At 36.9% G+C, this 21,297-nt stretch overlaps 1 protein-coding gene across 1 annotated transcript in view; it reads right to left on the bottom strand.

Moving 5' to 3' along the window:
- The window catches only part of SPSB4 (splA/ryanodine receptor domain and SOCS box containing 4), a 169,688-nt gene extending 168,636 nt beyond the window's left edge, over nt 1-1,052 (bottom strand). Inside the window, exon 1 of the mRNA XM_074214898.1 lies at nt 971-1,052. The gene's annotated coding sequence lies outside the window, so the exon portion shown is untranslated. The remainder of the gene's footprint in view (nt 1-970) is intronic.
- Between the last annotated feature and the right edge of the window lie 20,245 nt (nt 1,053-21,297).

The raw sequence follows: 21,297 nt of genomic DNA, 5'->3' as shown, positions 1-21,297 counted from the left end.
ATCTGTCTCCAAGACCATTTCTTTTCCTGCCATATAACACCGTGTGAAAGAGCCCTCTTTTTAAGCAAATTAAATATACAGCCCAACATTTTCTTTTGGAAAACTGGGTTGGGTCTTAATAAACTTAATAGTTATTTGCCTTATAGAACATTTTTCTTGGAGCATTTTCATATGAATTATATCATTTGGTCCATATGATAATCAAAGGTCATAGATTTAGATCTAGAAGAGGCCTTTGAAGTCATTGAGTTCAACTGCCTCATAACTTGTTTAATGAAAATAAGGACTTGAATCCCATAAGGTAAGGATTGTGATCCTTATTTTTAATAGGTGAGGAAACTGGTTTTTAAGAGACTTATGGTAAGGATTAGAACTCAAGTCTCAGATCATCCCCATTCCACATTTGGATGTCTCATTTCTTTAATGAAAAGTGTTTCTGGACACAAGAAAACAAACTCATTTAAACATGCTTGCCCCCTTTTTTCTCAAAAATTTCCCAATATAACTACTTTTATTTTGAAATATAAAAGTCAAAAGTATAGAAGCTGATAAATGTATCTCTCGATATTTTTTCCCCATCTACTTATAAACATTTTCTCTCCTGTATCACATTCTCCACATATCCACACTCAGTGATCTCTATTTTGGGACCATCTTAGGAAGAAATCACAGAAATATTCCAAGAATACTACATTAAGGAAGGAGGAATTCTTGGTGAATCTGCTCTACAAAAAGGATTTCATAATGTCACAAAAGTGAGGAGCCATAAAGAAAAGTGAAGAGATTAATAAGAAAGTAACTTCACTTAAAAAAAAGTTCTAGGAACATTATCAACTTTTTAATACTTTAATTTGGCCTTCATCATTGCAATCATATATGGTGCTTGGTTTCCTCTCAATTATCTGCTTTCCCATTAAATATTTAGAAATATTATTTAAATTTTATTAAAATAATAAAATTATCTACTTACCAACACATTGTACTGAGGGTTAGACTTTCAATCAAAATTTTTATTACTGTGTATTTTCCCTGAGTGACTATTTGGTAGTTATTATGAAAAATATCCCCTTTGCTCTTACTTCCCAGGCTGCAGATGCTCTTCTCCATTATGTAAGAATGGAAATTTTTCTGTCACAAAAGGCCTGGGCTGCTGGCCCATCTGGAGCCTAGCCCTGATTGGACTGCTACAAACACAAAGACTTTGGGAGATAAAGGGAAGTGTGGTCCTTCCCAAAGGCTTCCTTCTTATTATTGTTTTATTGCAGGGTGCTTGGGGCAATGCCTGGGAGAGGAGAGCGTGAAGGGGCAAGGCCTCAGATGGCAGGCGTCAGACCCAGCCCAGACAGATGGTGAATAAAAGGGGATGAGTCCAGAACACACAGGCCAACCCAACAAAGCCTTTTCACTAGCCCTCAGTTAAACTCTGCAAAAATACTTGAGGGAATACACTTCCCAGAGATATGTCTCTCTCTACCTATATTGTAAGAAACTGGCTTGTTCTTTATTTAATTGTTCAGAGGAAGAAATATAAGTGTTAGATGCTGATATTTTAAAATATTACTGAATTAAAAATGTTTTTAATCCAACACATTATATCATTTCTCTACTGAGCAAATCCACCTTGCAAAATTACTCAGTTAAATAGTTACCTTTTGCCAGTTTCTAAAAATAGGATCCTGGATTTGTCATTTAAGAATAAGGACCTGAGAGGGCTTTCTAGTCCCATACTTTCATTTCACAGACAAGGAATTTAAGGCCACAGAGATTATGACTTGTCCAGAGTTATTAATATCAAAGTCAGTATTCAAACTTATGTTCTCCGACACAAAATACGGTTGAAATAAATCTCTAATAAATCTTAGTTTCTACTGAGAAAGGTTTTATTTCACTAGCTTTGTGGGTGTGTGGATGTGTATACACATACATAGAGGGGTGAGGCTTGTCCTATACTGCAAATAAGTTGACATGATGCCTATTGAACCTCATCAATAAAGGCATTAGATGAACACTGGGTTCTGGTTGTCAAAGTTTTTATTTGGTTTTGACTTTATCACCAAGAAATCGGACAAAACAAAACTTTGATCCTCTAAAAGAGAATAGAAAATTTATTGTCGTTTCATTTTGTCCACTGTAGTCCAAGGGATTGAATCTTTTCATCTACCTAAGAATGTTTTTTGTTGTTTGTTTTGTTTTTGCAAGGAAATGAGGTTAAGTAACTTGCCTAAGTTCACACAGCTAGGTAATTATTGTTAGACTGGATTGGAACTCAGTGCTGGTGCTCTATCCATTTCACTACCTAGCAGCCTCTACCATAAGAATGTTAACAAATAGGAATGGCTTCACATATAGGCAGAGTTAATGAGTAAGGCCTAGGAAGACCTCTTTCATACAAACCTCTTTCCTATCAGATAGTTTGAAGCAGGAATTTGAAAATAATCCTTTAGAAATGAATTTATTTTGATTGCATTTACTCCTGGTTTAGATCTAATTCCCACTGAGATTTTAAGCAGATACTTTCCTTGTTAAAGACCAGCACTTGCACACCTTAGGGAGGTTTTCTCTGAAAGATTTGGGAAGTGGGGGGGAGTGGAGAAGTTATTGAAAACCAATATTATATAGGAGAAATATCAGAGACATTCCCAGTTCTAAAGACATAGTTTCAGAATTGCTACCCTATAGTTCTGCTTCCTTCCCCTCCTCATCTTGTGAGCTGGGGATTGCTATATAAAAATACTTTAAAGGAGTAAGAATGGACAATAAAGAGATTAAGGTATCTTTATGTAGAGTATGAAGAGAAGCAACTTGGCTAATGAATGTGGCTAGAGCGGACTTTTGGGAAGAATTGAGAGGAGTTGATCAAATGTAAACATCAGTTTAGATTAATCTCCCCCATCCCACTTCTGCCCACTTCAGAAAGAAAGGTGGCTATGTAGAAGAAATAATATGACTGTATAGTTTTAAATATCCAATAAACTCAGCAAGAAGTTGAGTTAATAAAGTACTTTAGTAAGGATAAATTAAATTCACAAATCATCTTAGAACACTTGGCCAGGAGACAGGAAAACTTGGGTCAAAATCTGGCCTCAGACATTAGTAGTCTAAACCTCAGTGAGTCACTTCACCTATGTTTACCTCAGTTTTCTTAACTGTAAATTGGGGATACTAACAGCCCCTACCTTTGGCAGTTGTGGTGAGATCAAATGAGATAATAATTGTAAAGCAGGGGCAGTTAGGTGGCACAGTGGCTAAAGCACTGGCCCTGGAGTCAGTAGTACCTGGGTTCAAATCCGGTCTCAGACATTTAATAATTACCTAGCTGTGTGGCCTTGGGCAAGCCACTTAACCCCCTTTGCCTAAAAAAAAATAATTGTAAAGCATTTGGTAGAATTCTTGGTACATAGTAAGCATTATGTAAATATTAGCTACTATTATCCTCATATTTTTACATTACAAACAAAAGCAGGAAATATTGATGGGAAGAGATACCCTGTTTATAACAATGACAAAATATGTTTTTGTTTTTTTAAGAGAAAAATTTATAGTTTTACATAGGCATAAATTAGAATCTGTAGATTCAAAAATAAAACTAAGGAATTAAGCAGTGTAGCCTTTGTTTTTTTTAAGTTTTATTTATTTAAGGCAATGGGGTTGAGTGACTTGCCCAAAGTCATACAGCTAGGCAATTATTAAGCATTTGAGGTCAAATTTGAACTCAGGTCCTCCTGACTCCAGGGTCAGTACTCTATCCACTGTGCCAACTAGCTGCCCCTAGTGTAGCCTTTGTGAAGGGGCAGAGCTAGACCCCATCTGTAGGTTCCTATCTAGGGTTGTTTGGTTCCAGCTTCCTGGCAGAGTGAGCAGGTTGGGCAAGGGGCAGCTTAGCATCAGTCCTGCACCAAGGGCTGCCAATTCATGAAGCCTCACTAGAGTGAGTGTCCAGCTGGCTTTGGGAACCAGTGCCCAGCCCTGTGATATGAACCCCTGCAGAGAGGCCATCAATGCCTCTGGTGGGGTCAGAATGACCTTTCCTGGGTTGGCGCCCCAGGGGAGTCATCCAGGAATGGATAAAGCCCTTAGCTTTTCTTTCTGATACAAAAGAACCATGAAATATGTCCATATGTAATATAAATTATATATCTTACATACATAATTGGCCCAGAGGGCCAAAGACTTTACCCTCCCCCTGCCCCAGCTTGACAATTCTAATAAGCTCCCCTTTCCTCCCAACCCTATCCTAATGAACTTAAACACTTTTTCCTTTATGAGAAAGGACCAAGGGGCAGCTAGGTGGCGTAGTGGATAAAGCACTGGCCTTGGAGTCAGGAGTACCTGGGTTCAAATCTGGTCTCAGACACTTAATAATTACCTAGGTGTGTGGCCTTGGGCAAGCCACTTAACCCCATTACCTTGCAAAAACCTAAAAAAAAAAAGATTTGGTAGGGAAAAGCTCTGGGAGCATGTTAGCTTCACTCCATCATCTTGGTTCCCCTGCCCCCAAGTCTCCAACAAAATATGCTAAGCATTTTTTCATTAACCTACTACAGGAAACATATACTAGTACTTCAATACAATAAGTAGAAATCAGTCTTCACCCAGATAAAGGCAGATCTAAATTAGAAAAAGGTCAATTGCTTGTGGATAGGTCAAGCTAATATAATAGAAATAACAATTATAACCAATTTAAATTTCTTATTTAGTGCCTCACCAAACTACCAAATAATTATTTAGGAACTGATGAAAAATATAAAGGAAAGTGGCCTAGCTCTACTAGATCTAAAACTCTACTTTAAAATGACAGTCATCAAAACTGCCTGGTAGTGGTTAAGAAATAGAGTAATGGATCAGTGAATTTAGGATAGGCTCAAAAGAAACAGTAGTACATGACTACAGTAATCTACTGTTTGACAAACCCAAAGACATTAGCCTCTGGGATAAGAACTCACTATTTGACGACAATTTTGGGGAAAACTGGAAAATAGTATGACAAAAACTAGGTATAGATTCACATACCCTATACCAAAATAAGGTCAAAATGGGTACAGGATTTAAATATAAAGTATAACACCTAGATAAATTAATTGACCAAGAGATATTCTATCAGATCTATGGAAAGGGGAGAAATTTATCACCAAGCAAGAAATAGAGTACATCATAAATTACAGAATGAATTAAAAAGGTTTTACACTAATAAAAATCAATGATGCCAAAATTTGAAGGAAAGCAGAAAGCTAGGAAACAATCTTCACAACTAGGAGTTCTGATAAAGGTCTCATTTCTACAGTACCATATTTCCTCATGTATAAGATGTACCCTTTATCCAAAAAATTGAGATCTAAAAACTAGTAACATCTTATACAGTGTTTGTAGATATTTTTACTTGAATTTCTCACTTTTTTGTGCTTGTTGTCTTTGAGCTCATTGTTTCGCATTTGTTACCTGGATATTAGGTTATGTTTTGCCATGTTCTGCCCAGAAATGCATTGCTCAGAAAAAATTTTCATACTGTGCTGAATTCAAGTTCAAAGTGATCCACTTTGCAGAGGTGAAAAGAAATTTTGCTGCTGAATGTAAGTTTGTCCTCCAACTGGGAAAACAATCCTAGACTTGGCTACAGGAAGAAGAAACCCTCCAGAAAACATCAAGGCAGAAGAAAGCCACAAGAGGGAAGTTAGCAAAATGATCTGATTTAGAGAGGGAATTGAAGCTATGGATCAAAGAGCAAAGGACAATTGGAATTCCTGTGTTCACAAAGATGGTTCAGCATGAGGCAAGAAGAATTGCTGAAGAAAAAGAAGCTACTGATTTCAAAAGAAGACACAATTGGTGCTTCAGGTTCATGAAACAGAATGGACTAAGCAGGCATACATGCACCAGACTTGCCCTAAAGATGTCTGAAGGCTGTGAGCAGAAGGTTATTGAATTTCATGATGAATATAACTTGAGTTCAATAACTTTATGTAATACATTTTTTTCAAATTTCAGGCCCAAAAATTAAGGTGTGTTTTGTACATGGGGGAATATAGTATGTAGAAAATTGCATTAAATATATAAGGTTACAAGTCATTTGCCAATTGACAAATAGTCAAAGGTTATGAATAGACAATTTTCAAATGAAGAAATTAAAGCTATATATAATCATATGAAAAAATGCTCCAAATATTATTGATTAGAGAAATGTAAATAACACAACTATAAGGTATCACCTCACACCTATTAGATTGGCTAAGATGAAAAATGGGAATATGATCAATGTTGGAGAGGTAGTGGGAGGGTTGGGGCATTAATGCATTGCTGGTGGAGTTGTGAACTGAACTAACCATTCTGGGAGAGCAATATGGAAATATGGCCAAAGAGCATTAAAACTGATCATACCCTTTTGACCCAGCAATTCCAATTCCAGTCCTATATTCAGAAGAAATCCTAAAAAAAAAAAATGGAAAAGGCTCCATGTGTTCCAAAATATTCATAGCTGCTCTTTTTTTTTTTAAAAAAAGATTTTATTTATTTTGAACTTTACAGTCCCCCCCCCATTCTTGCTTCCTTCCCCCCACCCCCACAGAAAGCATTCTGTTAGTCTTTACAGTGTTTCCATGGTATTCATTGATCTCAATTTTTTTTTTTTTTAGGTTTTTGCAAGGCAAATGGGGTTAAGTGGCCACACAGCTAGGTAATTATTAAGTGTCTGAGACCCGATTTGAACCCAGGTACTCCTGACTCCAGGGCCAGTGCTTTATCCACTGTGCCACCTAGCCACCCCTGCATTGATCCAAGTTGAATGTGATCAAAGAGAAATCGTATCCTTAAGGAAGAAACATAAAGTATGAGATTAGCAAAATTATATAATAAGATAACATTTTTTAAAAAATTAAAGGTAATAGTATTTTTCTTTGTTCAAACTCCACAATTCTTTCTTAGGATACAGATGGCATTCTCTGTCACAGATACCCCAAAACTGTGCCTGATTGTTGACCTGTTAGAATGAGCATGCCCATTAAGATTGATCACCACTCCCATGTTGCTGTTAGTGTGTACAATGTTGTTCTGCTTTTGCTCATCTCACTCAACATCAGTTCACACAAATCCCACCAAACTTCCCTGAATTCCCATCCCTCCTGGTTTCTAATAGAACAATAGTGTTCCATCACATACATATACCACAGTTTATTAGGCCATTCCCCAAATGATGGACATGCACTCAATTTCTACTTCTTTGCCGCCACAAACAGAGCTTCTATGAATATTTTTGTACAAGTGATATTTTTCCCTTTTCTCATAATCTCTTTTCAGGGCATAGTCCCAGTAGTGGTATTCATAGCAGTTCTTTTTGTGGTGACAAAGAATTGGAAATTGAGGGGATGCCCATTAATTGGGGAATGGTTATATGAATGGTTGTGGTATATGAATATTATGGAATACTACTGTTTTATAAAAAACCATAAGAGAAAAGCATAGAATGAATTACAGGATCTGATGCTGAGAGAAGGGAGCAGAGCCAAGAAAGCAATGTACACATTAACAACACTGTGAGATGATCAACCTTGATGGAAGCAGCTCTTCTCAGCAGTACAGAAAGCTAGGACAATCATATTAGATCGGCTCTGGACATTGCTATCCCCATCTAGAGGAAGAAAAACAGAACAAAACAAAACAACCAAAAAAAAACCCCTTCAGAATCTGATGAACACTACATTCACTTTTTTTTTTTTTTTTTTTTTTTTTTAGGTTTTTGCAGGGCAATGGGGTTAAGTGGCTTGCCCAAGGCCACACAGCTAGGTAATTATTAAATGTCTGAGGCTGGATTTGAACTCAGGTACTCCTGACTCCAGGGCTGGTGCTCTATCCACAGCCCCACCTAGTTGCTCTTCTCGTAGTTTTTGATAAGGAAGACTATACTAGTTGAGAAGCACAGGGTGACCCATGTTATGGGACAGACTAAGATTTAATTGTCCTCAGACTTAAGACTAAATGAATTTTATTTTCTAATCTCCTTGGCAATGTACACAGAATGTGAAATTATTCCATCAACATTTTTCTGCCTAACCAAAGTGGTGAGATTTTTCTCCTAACATCTGTTTGTGGCTTGTGCTGAGGTAAACCACACTTACATGAATCTAAGTGGCAGCCTGACTCTTTTCAGCTCTCTCTTTTCAGGGAAATGGAAAGATAAGCAAAAGTATCTGTAATTGGCCATAGTTTCAGAAAAATGTTATGTATGTATAAGAACAGGCTCCTAAGCATACTTGCAATATAGAAGACAGGAAATTCATTTTAGAGATGTGATATAACAGTTCCACATTCACAAATCAGAATTTAGTATACTAGTTTCCAAGAATCCCAGAACAAATCCATACCAGATTCTTGTCAGACTTCAGGCTTCCCCTAAGCAAAACTGACTGACTTTCCCCTCTTCTTCAAGCATTAGTTGGCCATTGTTCAGGTTCTATTATTGTGATCCAACTGTGGTTAGATATAAATATCTTAAGAACTATGATTCTTTACTATATCATCTAATTTACTTTAGGATTTGTACTGTTTACTTGCAAATTCCTTCTTGTCTGGTATTTCATACATGTACACATTTTTTTAGGATAAAAATGACCAAAAAAATGTTTTTCCCACTAAACACATTTTCCCTTCTTTTTTTTAGTAACAGTGAAAACTGCTACCAGTAGCAGCTTATTTAAGGATGTGCTGTATCCAGGTCATATTTTTTTTTTTTTGCAAGGCAATGGGGTTAAGTGACTTGCCCACATAGCTAGGTAATTATTGTCTGAGAACAGATTTGAACTCAGGTTCTCTTGACTCCAGGGTTGGTGCTCTAGTCACTTAGTTGTCCCTTTTCCAGGATATTTGGAGGGTTAAGTCAGGTGATTCCTCCAAATCAGGTACTAGGAGGTCTGGGTTTGATTAGGAGAAGTGTAGTGTATTCTTTTTTTTTTTTTTTTTGCAATGCAATGGGGTTAAGTGGCTTGCCCAAGGCCACACAGCTAGGTAATTATCAAATGTTTGAGGTCAAATTTGAACTCGGCGCTCTATCCACTGCGCCACCTAGCTGCCCCCATAGTGTAATGGAAGTAGAGCTGTGCTGAGTATTAGAAGAGCTGGGGTCTTCATGTTCTTCTTTAAAGATGTACACACGAGCAAATGAACTTTTCTGGACCTTGGTTTCCTCACCTTTAAGAAGAAGGGAGTGAATTAGATGAAATCTTTTCCAGGTTTGACAATCTTACCTAGTCTAGGCCTTTTCACTTCTGGTCTTTACTGCAAAAACCTCCTAAATGGTCTCTGTTGAGGTCAAAGACTTTCTTTTGCCTCTTTTTGTATCTTCAACATTAAACACAGTGGTGAGTATACTGTAGGCCACTTAATGTTTCTTGAATTGAATTGAATTCTGTTGTCCTTTGTCTTCCACACAGCTGCCAAATTATTATTCCTGAAGGGCAGACTTGAAGATATTACTCCTCTGTCCAAGAATCTTCAGTGGCTTCTCAATTCTTTTAGGTTAAACATGATCTCCTTTGGCACTGACCACTCTCCACAATGTGGCTTCTGTCAATCTTTCTATCCTCATGCAGCATTCATGACTCCTTATACAGTATAGGCTCCAACCAACCTGTCCTGCTTGCTATTCAACTTAAAAGATGCTCTTCATCTGCCATTTGTGGATCTTTGTCCTGCTGTCTAGAATTAACTCCAGTATCACATATACATACCTATTGGAATCTGTACCTCTAAGGTTCTGCTCAATTACCACACCTACCAGAAGTTGTTTCTGCAATTGTTGATGCTGTCCTCATCACTGAGTACTTGTTTTATATTTCTTGTGATCATATATCACTCTAGTCTAACAGACTATATGGCAACTAGGTGGCACAGTGGATAAGGCACCAGGCCTGGAGTCAGGAAGTCCAGAGTTCAGATCTGGGACTCAAACATTTACTTAGATGTATGACCTTGGGTAAGTTACTGAGCCCTGTTTGCTTCAGTTTCTTCATCTATTAAATGACCTAGAGGAGAAAATTGCAAATCACTCCAGTATCTCTGTCAAGAAAATTCAGATTAAGGTCATGAAGAATTAGATGTAACAGGAAAAAAATGATTGAACAAATAGAAAATTAGGTCCCCTGAGGTGAAAGACTTTTGTATTCCTATCTACAACACTGCTGGATACATATAGTTGGTTGGTTGATTGGTTCTTGTCCTTTATTATTAAAGACAAACAAAATGACATCACTATGTTTGGATATATAGTAGGAGCTTAATAAATGTTTTCTGATTGTTTGGTTGATTACCTAGCTACCTCATCCTATGGCTTAGTTTTTTTTTTTTTAGTTTTTGCAAGGCAAATGGGGTTGAGAGTGACTTGCCCAAGGCCACACAGCTAGGTAATTATTAAGTGTCTGAGGCAGGATTTGAACTCAGGTACTCCTGACTCCAGGGCCCTAGATGCCCCCCCCCCAGCCTAGTTTTTTGCTCATAAAAAAATGACATGACTGTCATCTTCCCATTCTTATCCTCTAGGGAAATATGAACACTATGCTAGGTCTGCCTTCCTGGTCCTGCTTCCTCAGGAACCCAAAATGCTTAAGTCCCTAATCTGAAACCTGAAAGGAAGGAAATTCTAGTTGTAATTACTATCTCCCAATCATCTGGAAATCACATTCCCTTCTTTCCTTCTCTCTGATTTTCTCATAGACACATATGCAGCTGCAATTACAGTAGTCTTTCAATATAAGCAATAAGAAATTGTGAAAAGAAAGGGAGAAATGTTGAGATGAGAATTCTAATGAATTCTGCCACTGATTGCTATGTAACTGGTTCACAATAGGCAAATGATATATCCATTAAATGAATGGGTTCTTTGGTAAGTGGGTTATAATGATATTAAAGATTAATGAAATTTTACTAAGGATAGGGGTGATCCAGAACCATTTGCAGATTTTCCATTACATATTACTTGTTTGTTTTTATTTTTAAAAGCTGTATTGATGCCTTTTTTTTTTTAACCACAGTCATATCATATCTGCTACTGGCAAACCTTCCTTTTTTTGACAAAAGAAAATAGCTAAGTAAGACTGAAATACTGTGTATGAACATTCCACACCTGTGGTCTCTGCCTCCCCCTCTACCTCTCTACCACTTGACAGAATGTGTTTTTCATTGTGAGAACAGTTTATTTTATAAATCTTTGATTTTCTGAATGACTTTGGAGAATATTTTCTGTCTCAGTTTTCAAGCCAGCATGAAACACATTCCACCAAAAGTGTGTCTGAAGAGATTGGAAGAGGGGGGAAGAGGGGATAGAGGAGAAAGATTGTATCCCTACTATATACCCTAAAACCTAGAACTAAATTATTTAAGGATACTTTGTTAATAATTTGCAAATATATTCACCACCTAAGTTACAAATCTAGCTACTACAAAAACTTTATAATTGTATCCTAGCTAAATTCTAAATTAAATACCATATCATCACACCATAAAATTAATAATATGTAGTGGAAAGTTAGTTATCAAAGAGCTAAGCAGAATGTAGAAAGGCAGTTTCATGATAGTAATACATTCACTACAATTACATTTTATATTGTCATGGAAGGCTATAACACAATATTTCTTTCCATATTTCAATAGTGCCCTATATGATGCCTTTAAGAGTTTCACAAATCTCTCTAAAATGTTAGTGTAAAAAACTTTCATATGATTTTGGTATGGGTGGTGAGTCTTATAGAGGAGATGTAACATTCTTAGGGTCATACAAGTATCTGAAACAGAATTTGAACTCTCATTTTCCTAACTCTGAGTCTAGTTCTCTAGCCACTATACTAGTTTTGCTTAATTTTGCACAAATATAAGTACTTTTCCAGGAATGGTTGGCATTATACCTTTCTGAAAGCTTCCATTGTTAATGCTTTAGATCAATATAAGCAGTCAGCTCTAATAGGACCTCAAAAAATGTTTGCAGGGCAAGAAAAGGCTATTTCTCCCTGAACCTTGCCAAAAGCCATTATAACAGAGCTTAGTCTCGCAACTGCCAAGGCCCCATCTGATGATCTTGACAAGCACTAGAAAAAAAAAATCAGCTAATATAGTTTCTGAAGGGAAAACAATCCTCAGAGAATACATTTATGTTAGAAACAAACTTTCTTTTATAAAGACTCTTCTCTTTATAAAATGTGGTTTGTTTATAAACTTTCTATAAGTCTTTTTTTACTTCAGGGGTAAAATGATGAAGTCCTTTAAAACTATAGCCTCTTAACCTTACTCAACAGCATTTCAGATGATCCTGTGATCTCAGAATATTAGAATAAGAAAGGACAAAAAAAGACTATCTTATTTCAGAGGTGAAGACCCCTTTTTGTTCAATAGAATGGCATTATTCTAAGAATTTCCTGTGAAATGGAAATATGTGTTACATGATTTTACATACATAACCTATATCAAATTGCTTACATCTTAGGGAGGAGGAAAGGGAGGAAGGAGAAAATTTTGAATGATAAAATTGTACTTACTTGTAGTATAAAAATAAATATACTATTTATAAATAAAATATTTAAAAATAAAGCACTATTAAAAAAGCATTGTCTATAAAGTCACAGACTATGTTATTTACAAATAAATAAAAAGACTGTACTGTGGGGTCACAAAAAGTTTTCCGGTTCCCCATCTTTTCTCTTGGCAGGTAAAGGCACTTCAGTGACATGATTAGAAAGGAGTAAATCATATAACTTTTTGAAGTGGGCATATTTATCTATAAAGAGATACATGGAGTAATAAAGGTTTTATATATATATATATATATATATAATATATATATATATATATATATATATATATATATATATATATATATATATATACACATACACATATGTCTTAGTGACCCCAAAATTGCTCACTTGAAACACAAATGTGTCTTCTTAAGAGGTTTACCTACAATCAGGTTCCCCCATCTTTGATCTAATTTACCACCTTAATTGTACAGAAGAAGCAGTTAGTTGGTAAGGTAGATCCAGTGTCTGGCCTGGAATCAAGAACTGAATTCAAATGTGGTCTCAGAGATACTAGAGGTGTGACTCTGGACAAGCCCCTTAAGCTCTGTTTGCCTCGGTTTCCTCATCTGTAAACTTGGGATCAAAATAGTACCTATTTTCCAAGGTTATTATGGGAATAAGATGAGCTATTTGGAAGGTACTTTGAAAACCTTTAAGCACCACATAAATGCTAACCATTATTGTTGTTCGTATTAATTGAGACTTTGGGGCTGATTAGTGGCAGGACTGAGTCTAGCTCTGAGGCCTCCTGATTCCTAGTCCAGTGATCTTTCCTTTACATTATACAACATTGAATATTGATTCAATATCTACTTCAGGTCCATCCCTTTGCAAGGTGCTGAGGAAAAGAAAGAAATCTCTGACATGATTGAGCTTCATGGAATTTATAATATAGTTAGGAAGACAAGGTTGATGCCAAGCAAATGAATTCAAGAACAATTGGCACTGTATGGCTGACATTGCCTTGGTGATAGAGGGCAAATAAAATACCATTTGAGCTTATTTATTCACTCTCCTGCAGGTATCTTTCATTGTTATAGCTCTACTGACATATATAGTCACATTGACTATAGGTTTTGTTCCCCCCCCACCTCCTTGAATTCTACCTATATATCACTGTTAGATTAATCTTCCTTGAAAACCTTCATTTACTTCTCATTATTTAAGGAAGGGGAGGGAAGGGAACAAGCCTTTATTAAGTACTTATTACATACTAGACACTGTTAGGTGTTTTATAAATCTTATCATATTCCAGTTATCTACAGAGTATTACCCATAGGAACTCACAGGATACCCAGTCTCTTTAAAGCCTGTTTTAATATATGTAAAAATGAGAAGGTTAAACCAGGTGATTTCTATGTTTTAAGTTCCAAGATCCTATGATCTTCATTTTAGTATTCAAGGCTCTCCGAAGTATTATTAACCCAATCTGGTTTCTCAGCTTTATCTCCTTTCTATTACCTCTGTGTTCCACTCAGACTAGACAATTCCCAGCACTCTAAACCTGCTCCGCTTCTGTGCTTTTTTAAAATTTTGATCTCTTGTCTCCCTGTCAAAGTTTTATCTGTCCCTCAAAGGTCAACTCAAATGTTGTCTACTTCCTGATTCTCACCCTGAGTCTACTCACAGGAACAGAGGCAATGAGGTATAGTGTGTAGAACAATCTGGATTTAGATTAAGGAATAAATTGGGTAGCTGAGGTTTGCAGTGGCTAGAACACTGGACCTGGAATCAGGAAGACTCATCTTCCTGAATTCAAATCTAGCCTCAGATACTTTGGGGAAATCACTTAACCCTGCTTGCCTCAGTTTCCTCATTTGTAAAATTAACTGGAGAAGGAAATGGAAAACCATTCCAGTTATCTTTGCCAAGAAAATCCCAAATAGGATCATGTTGAGTCAGATATGACTGAAAAACCACAGAGTCCATCCTTTGACATTTCCTAGCTGTATGATTTTTCTGAGTAAATCTCTTAAACTCTTTGAGTCAGTTTTCTCATATGTAAGAAAGAGTCTTCTGGGTTTTCTTCACTGAACTCTTAAAATATCTTATTTATTCTACTTGTAGAAGGGCACATATTGTACTAAGATGGCTGCGTACAAGGAATTCCTCCTATTGGCTTAAAAGTTTTTTGAGAACAAGGATTGTGTTTTATTGATCATCTGATCTTCTGAAAAGTCACTTGCATATAAATATTTATTGTTTTAAAAAGATGCAACTGGACTTCTTTCTTTTTACTATTCCAGACACCATGCTTACATAGAAATATTTAATTATAAATTTAGTGTAGACCAGTCTATCTAGAATTGATAAAACCAAGATAGGCTGTGGAAATTATTGTCATTATTGGCTATCAAGCTTAGGACTAATTTATAAAGGGACAGAACAAAATGAAAAGAATTTTGGATGTGGAGTCAGAGGACTTAGTTTAAAATCCTGATTGCTACTTCAGTGTGACTTTTAAGAGTTAAATTCCTTTCTATAAGCCTCATTTTTCTTCTTTGTGATTAAGGGACAATGTAGTATGGTACAAAGATCAATTCCCTAGTCAACCATTTAATATCTCTTTGTTTCTCAGTTTCCACATCTGTAAAATGGAGGTATTAGACTATGCGATCTCTAGGGTTCATAACAATTCTAAATCTATAATCTTATAATAAGATCACCTCTGAGGGTCCCTTTCAGCTATATTATCTATTATCTCTTTTTATAGCTGTCCTCGTTCCCTGAAATTATAAACTTATATCTTTGTATCATCAGAACCTAGAATACAGGCGAAGCTGATGACTGTGATGACAACAATGAAATCATAAACCTATTTTGATGAAACATGAATTTGTCCAAGTGTCCAAACTTCTATAGTTATTTTATAAACTATTTAATTAAACATATAAAAGGTAGCATGGAGTCCTGGAAAAGAAAACAGGACAAGGAACTAGTAGACTTGACTTCTATGATTGCTCTGATAATTGGTAGATATAAAACTATGGGGAAGTTATTTAATCTCTGAGCCTGACTGCCATCTGGAAGAGTATAATAGAAGGAATACTGGATTTGATGTCAGAAGACTGGGCTTGAGTCTAAACTTCAGCACTGAGAAATTAGGGACTGGAACTTCAGTTATACAGTTTACTGATAAAATATTAGAGCAATGTCAGGCAAACATATGTGAAAGGGTATGAAAATAAGCTAGGCATCAATCTTGAGTTTTCATTTTCTGCTTCTCATAACCAATAAGTTGCCTTGCTCTGTCTATTTTACTTTCTGAACATTTCCCTAATCATTCTCTTCTATTTAAATCACAATCTCTCTAGGCCCCTACTCCCAATTTCTTCCTGCATTCATTCTCTCCTCTGTACAATTCATTCTCTATAGAGTTGCCAAATTGAGATTCCATTTTATTTTTGCAAAGCATTGGGGTTAAGTAACTTGTCCAAGGTCACACAGTTAGGTAATTATTAAATTTCTGAGGCAGGATTTGAACTCAGGTTCTCCTGACTCTAGGTGAATGCTCTATCCACTTGTCACATAACTGCCCCTGAGATTTCTTAAGTGCACATCTGACAAAGTGACTTCTCTGCTTAAGAAGTTTTGGTGGTTCCTCATTGCCTTTAGGAGAAAGCATGAACTTAACAGCTAGCACTACATAAATGTTAGTTTTTATTTTATTTTTTAATTAAAAACACTTTTAGGTGGTACCTTAGTACAAAGAAAACTGGACTTGGTAAGACTCATCTTCTGGAGTTCAAATCTGGCCTTAGACATTTTCAAGCTCTGTGACCTTGGGTAAGTTGGTAAAGCTATCTTTCCAGGCTAATGAAAACTGTTTCATTTCACTCCTTCACATACTCTATGATCCAAATAGGTCTACATACTGTTTGCCATATATAACATTTTATCACCAGCTTCAGCGTCCTTGGATCTGATGTCCTCCATGCCTAGAATTCTCTCCCTCCTTGTCTTTCAATCCTGGAACATTTAGTTCCATTCAAGTGCTATCTCCTTCAAGAGGTCTTTCATAATTTCTTCAAATGTTACACACTCTCTTTCTGCCTCTCCCTGATCACAGTGTTTTTATTTTGGCTTATGGTAATCTAGCTTGTATTTATTTATCTAAAAATATAACTCCTTAATAGATTATAAACTTGTGGAATTATCTTACTTTGGTCTTTTCATCCTCAGCACCTAGCACTGTTTGGACTACATAAATTGTTTAACTGATTGGTAAAAACATATAATGCTTAGTGTACCTCAGTGTAGGCTTTAAAGTCATGGGTTCAAGCAGTATGAGTTCAAGTAAACTATATTACTTGATTCTAAGAAAACCATTACTACCCAGCACTTCAGATTGATTGAAGTGGTCCATTGTGGTTAGGGCTAGCATTATTTAACATTCAAGGTGGGAAATGGAACTAGGGCTTTTCACTGATGTAGAACAAGTATCTTAAAATACACTAATCTCAAGCAGACCAGATAAGGATTTTAAACTTAGAATTCCTTGAGTATCAGAGATTGCATTTAATGAACAAATTAGTTATTTTAACTATTTCTGCCTGTGTTCTTCCTTCTCAAACATAATTCAAATTTGAGCCAGTCTTGTCCCTTCCTTGGATTTGTTTTTTTCATATCAAATAAAATAAAAGATTTCTTAGGTTTCTGTTGGGATAACATCTTTCTTAGCTATATTGGTGAAAGTGTTTAGTAAAGTTATCAAATCCTGTTTCTTTAGGTTTTACTGAAATGTAAATCCCATTTGGCTCAAATGCCTGGTGATAGCTTAATGTTAATGGTATATAGAGGATGTGGGGAGTGTCCATGGAGGACTAGCACCTCAAGTGGGAGGGCTTGCCCTTTTCAAGGTTTTCATCTACCTTTGGTGTTCACCTGCTACCCAGCCTTCACCTGTGACTGACTCTAAGAAGCTATAGTATGTATAGCAGCCACATCCTGGTAAACCATCTCATCAGATAGGCTAGATCAGGAAGAAGATAACAAACAAGCCTAAAACCCATTGTGAGTTTGGGGGATTCTACTCCAAGTAAAAGATTTCCCTACATGAGATCATTTTGTTCCAATTGGTAAGGGTGGCTGAAGCACTTGAGAGGTTGGTTAGATATCAAAGACAGCAAGATCATCCACTGTGTCTGAGGCCATTGCCTGTCATTTTGATTTTGAGGGGAGAGAGAGAGAGAGAGAGAGAGAGAGAGAGAGAGAGAGAGAGAGGTTGAGGACTCTGCTTTGTTTTGGTGTTTTTGCAAGGCAATGGGCTTAAGTGACTTGTCCAAGGTCACACAGCTAGGTAATTATTAAGTGTCTGAGACTGGATTTGAACCCAGGTACTCCTGACTCCAGGGCTGGTACTTTATCCACTGTGTCACCTAGCCGCCCTGATAGAAAGCTTCTTAAGAGTGGGCTTCTTAATTTTTGTCTTTGTACCCACAGAGCCTGGCACACAGTAGGTACTTAACAAAATGCTTATTGATTTGAAGACAAAGAATCTGGACTTCAATTCCAGCTGTTGGTTGTTACCTGAAGGACCTTGGTCCAATGATTTTACTTTTTTAGGCCCCAGTTTCCTAATTTGTAAAAATAAGGGGTTGAATTACATAAATTGTAAGGTCACTTTAAGCTCTAAATTTTTGCTTCTATATGAATGTTAGCTTTTTCTATTGTAGCAAATCCCAAGATTAAAAAGAGGAGCTATTTTCAATGTCCTTGTACTGAAAATGTCTTACCAGTTTTGTTCCCAAGGGAACTTGTTTCTTTAGATATAAAGAAGTCAATGATTGAAATAACAGACATATCACATAAATGAATGTATTATAACTTTATTGCCCTTGCCTGAGGTTCAAAGTACTTTGGCACCTTAATCAATAAATTTCTGAGGTTTTATTGACTGACATCTTTAGCAGAATTATCTTTCATCATGTTATTCTATTGCTTTAAAAACTTCAGGGATCTCCTAGTGCACTGAAAGAGTTTGAATTAGAACGTTTGACTTTTAAATCTTCCCCATAATTTGGTCTCACCCACAGAATCTCATCTTTCAATTCCCAAACTATTCTAGCGGATTGACCTGTTCCCAGAAAGTTCATTTCAATGCCCCAAACACCATCTTTCCTACCTGAATTCTTACTATCTCCCAAGGTTCAAATAAAGTTCTATCTTACCTACAAAGCTTCTTGTCTTGTATAATGTTCAACTGTTCATAGTGCATTTCCATTTTTGAACTCATATATTAAAGTTGTACTCAGCTTCATAATCATATACTGCCTGGTATTATTCAAATTTCATGAATTTTATTTTCTTAATATTCCTCCCCTCCTCAACCAGAGGGTAAAACCCCTTGAAAACCAGGAGGATGAGGATTTTACATTCCCCCCGCCCTTTAATTATTGTTAATACCTTTAATATCCTTCAGTATCATGAAAGGCAGCATGGTACACTAGATAAAGTACTGGACTTGGAGCTAGGCAGAAATATCCAAGTCTTGTCTAATGAGGACTGGCTTATATGATTGGCAAATTACTTAACCTTAGTGTTGTAGGAAGCTAGGACAATAAGCTGCAGAGATGGTATTGACCTATATTGGTAGTTGTCCCTCTGTGGCAATTCTTTATACCAATGAAATCACTTGCCCATTAACACAACAGGAAAAGAGGCCTTGTTAAGTGTTATTTTTAATTAGTTGTCAACACAGAAGCAAAAGAGCTAATTTCCTCAGTGCAAAATTCAGACCAAATCACTCATTGAATGGAATGCAATTTTCATTATTTAACCAGTAGGTGTCACACTGCCCAAACTTAAAAAAAAAACCCCAAATATTGTGATTCAGTCCTCAACTTCTATGACATGTAAACACAAGGCTTTAAAAGAACTCTTATCTTCTTTGTCTCTCTACTAATGATAAACTTAATGAGAATATATTTTTTTTTTGCAAGGCAAATGGGATTAAGTGGCTTGCCCAAGGCCACACAGCTAGGTAATTATTAAGAATTTGAGATCTGATTTGAACCCAGGTACTCCTGACTCCAGGGCCAGTGCTTTATCCACTGTGCCACCTAGCAGCCCCCTTAATGAGAATATTTAGAAAACTCTCGTTTCTATAGTGAATTTATGAATATATTATGTCAATGTCTAAGATAGTTTTTAAATAAATAAATACTATGTAAAATAGTTTAAGGTCATAAATAAGCATTTAAAATTGAAAGAGCAGGTAGGGGGTTGGCTGGGTGGCACAGTGGATAGAGCAGGGGCACTGGAGTGAGTACCTGAGTATAATTCCAGCCTCAGATACTTAATTACTTAGCTGTGTGGCCTTGGGCAAGCCACTTAACCCCACTACCTTGCAAAAACTAAGAAAAAAAAAAATTGAAAGAGCAGGCAGAGCCAAGATGGCAGCAGAAGAGCCTCTCCTAGGTGCTCTCTCCAAAATATTTGAAAAATCTTAAAAATATGACTCTAAATTTGAGAGACAAAACCCACAGAAAGATCCAGTAAGGCAATTCTCAAGTCTAAGGTAACCTGGAAAATAGTAGGAAAGCTCTGTTCCCTGAGGTTAGAGGGGTGGCCCTGCCAGAGTGAAGAAACTTCATTCTCCTGGGGAACAGCCCCAGGGCACCTGGGAGCAATGGCTCTGGGCAGCAGGGGCAGTTTCCTGACCTGCACCCCAGGGAGCACAAAGCATAACTTGGAAGATCAGCAGGGAGACCTCTGCCAGAGTGAGTGCGAAGCCCAGGCCCTCAGCAGGGTCACAGCACTCAGCACAGTCCACCTAGATCCAGGAAATGGAAGCAGGCTCCTGGAATCAGCAAGCAGGAGCTTCTAGGCTGAGCGCCCTGAGTGCTCAGCCCACTGAAGGTAAGGGAGTAGAGGAAGACTTCTGAGCTCTGTCCTCTGTCCCTGGAACAGGGACAATGGGGCTCTGACCACATTCAGATTCTGATCAGTCTAGACCCCCCATAGAACAGGGACCTTCCTCCCTCAGCCCCTTGGCAGAGGGGTGAGCTTGGTGGTCATTCACAGACCAGGAGAGTAGTCAGAGCCTCACACACTGAAGTCCCTTGTGGGGGTGTCCCAATAAAATTAAAAAGTTCAGGAAGCACCCCCCAAACCAGTCACAGGCTGGGGAAATGAGTAAACAGGAAAAAAAAGGAACCTGACCATTGACAAATACTTTGTGATCCCAAGGAGGATCAAAATACTCAGTCTGAAGATGAGGAAGTACAAGCTTCTACATCTAAAGACTCCAAGGAAAACAGAAGAAAAATTGGGAAAAGAAATGAGAGAGAGATACAGGAAAAACATGAAAATAAAGTCAGAGGCTTAGTCAAGGAGATCCAAAAAAATGCTGAAGAAAATAACATGTTAAAAACCAGCTTAGGTCAAGTGGATAAAACATTTCAAAAAGTTATTGAGAAAAATACTTTAAAAAAGCAGAATTGGCCAGATGGAATTGGAGATAAGAAAGCTCTCTAAGGAAAACAAATCCTTCAGATGCAGAATGGAGCTAAAGGAAGCTGATGACTTTAAGAGAAATCAAGACAATACTTCCAACACCCAAAGAATGAAAATTTTGAAGAAAATGTGAAATAGCTTATTGAAAAAACAACTGATCTGGAAAACACATTCAGGAAAGATAATTTTAAAATTACTGGGATACCTGAAAGTCATAATCAGGAAAAGAGCCTTGACCACATTTTTATTTATTTTATTTTATTTCATTGCAAGGCAATGGGGTTAAATG

Source organism: Macrotis lagotis, chromosome 1, assembly GCF_037893015.1.
Source record: "Macrotis lagotis isolate mMagLag1 chromosome 1, bilby.v1.9.chrom.fasta, whole genome shotgun sequence".
NCBI lineage: Eukaryota > Metazoa > Chordata > Mammalia > Peramelemorphia > Peramelidae > Macrotis > Macrotis lagotis.
Note: the sequence above shows the minus strand (reverse complement) of the source record. Positions and strands in the feature narration are given on the sequence as shown.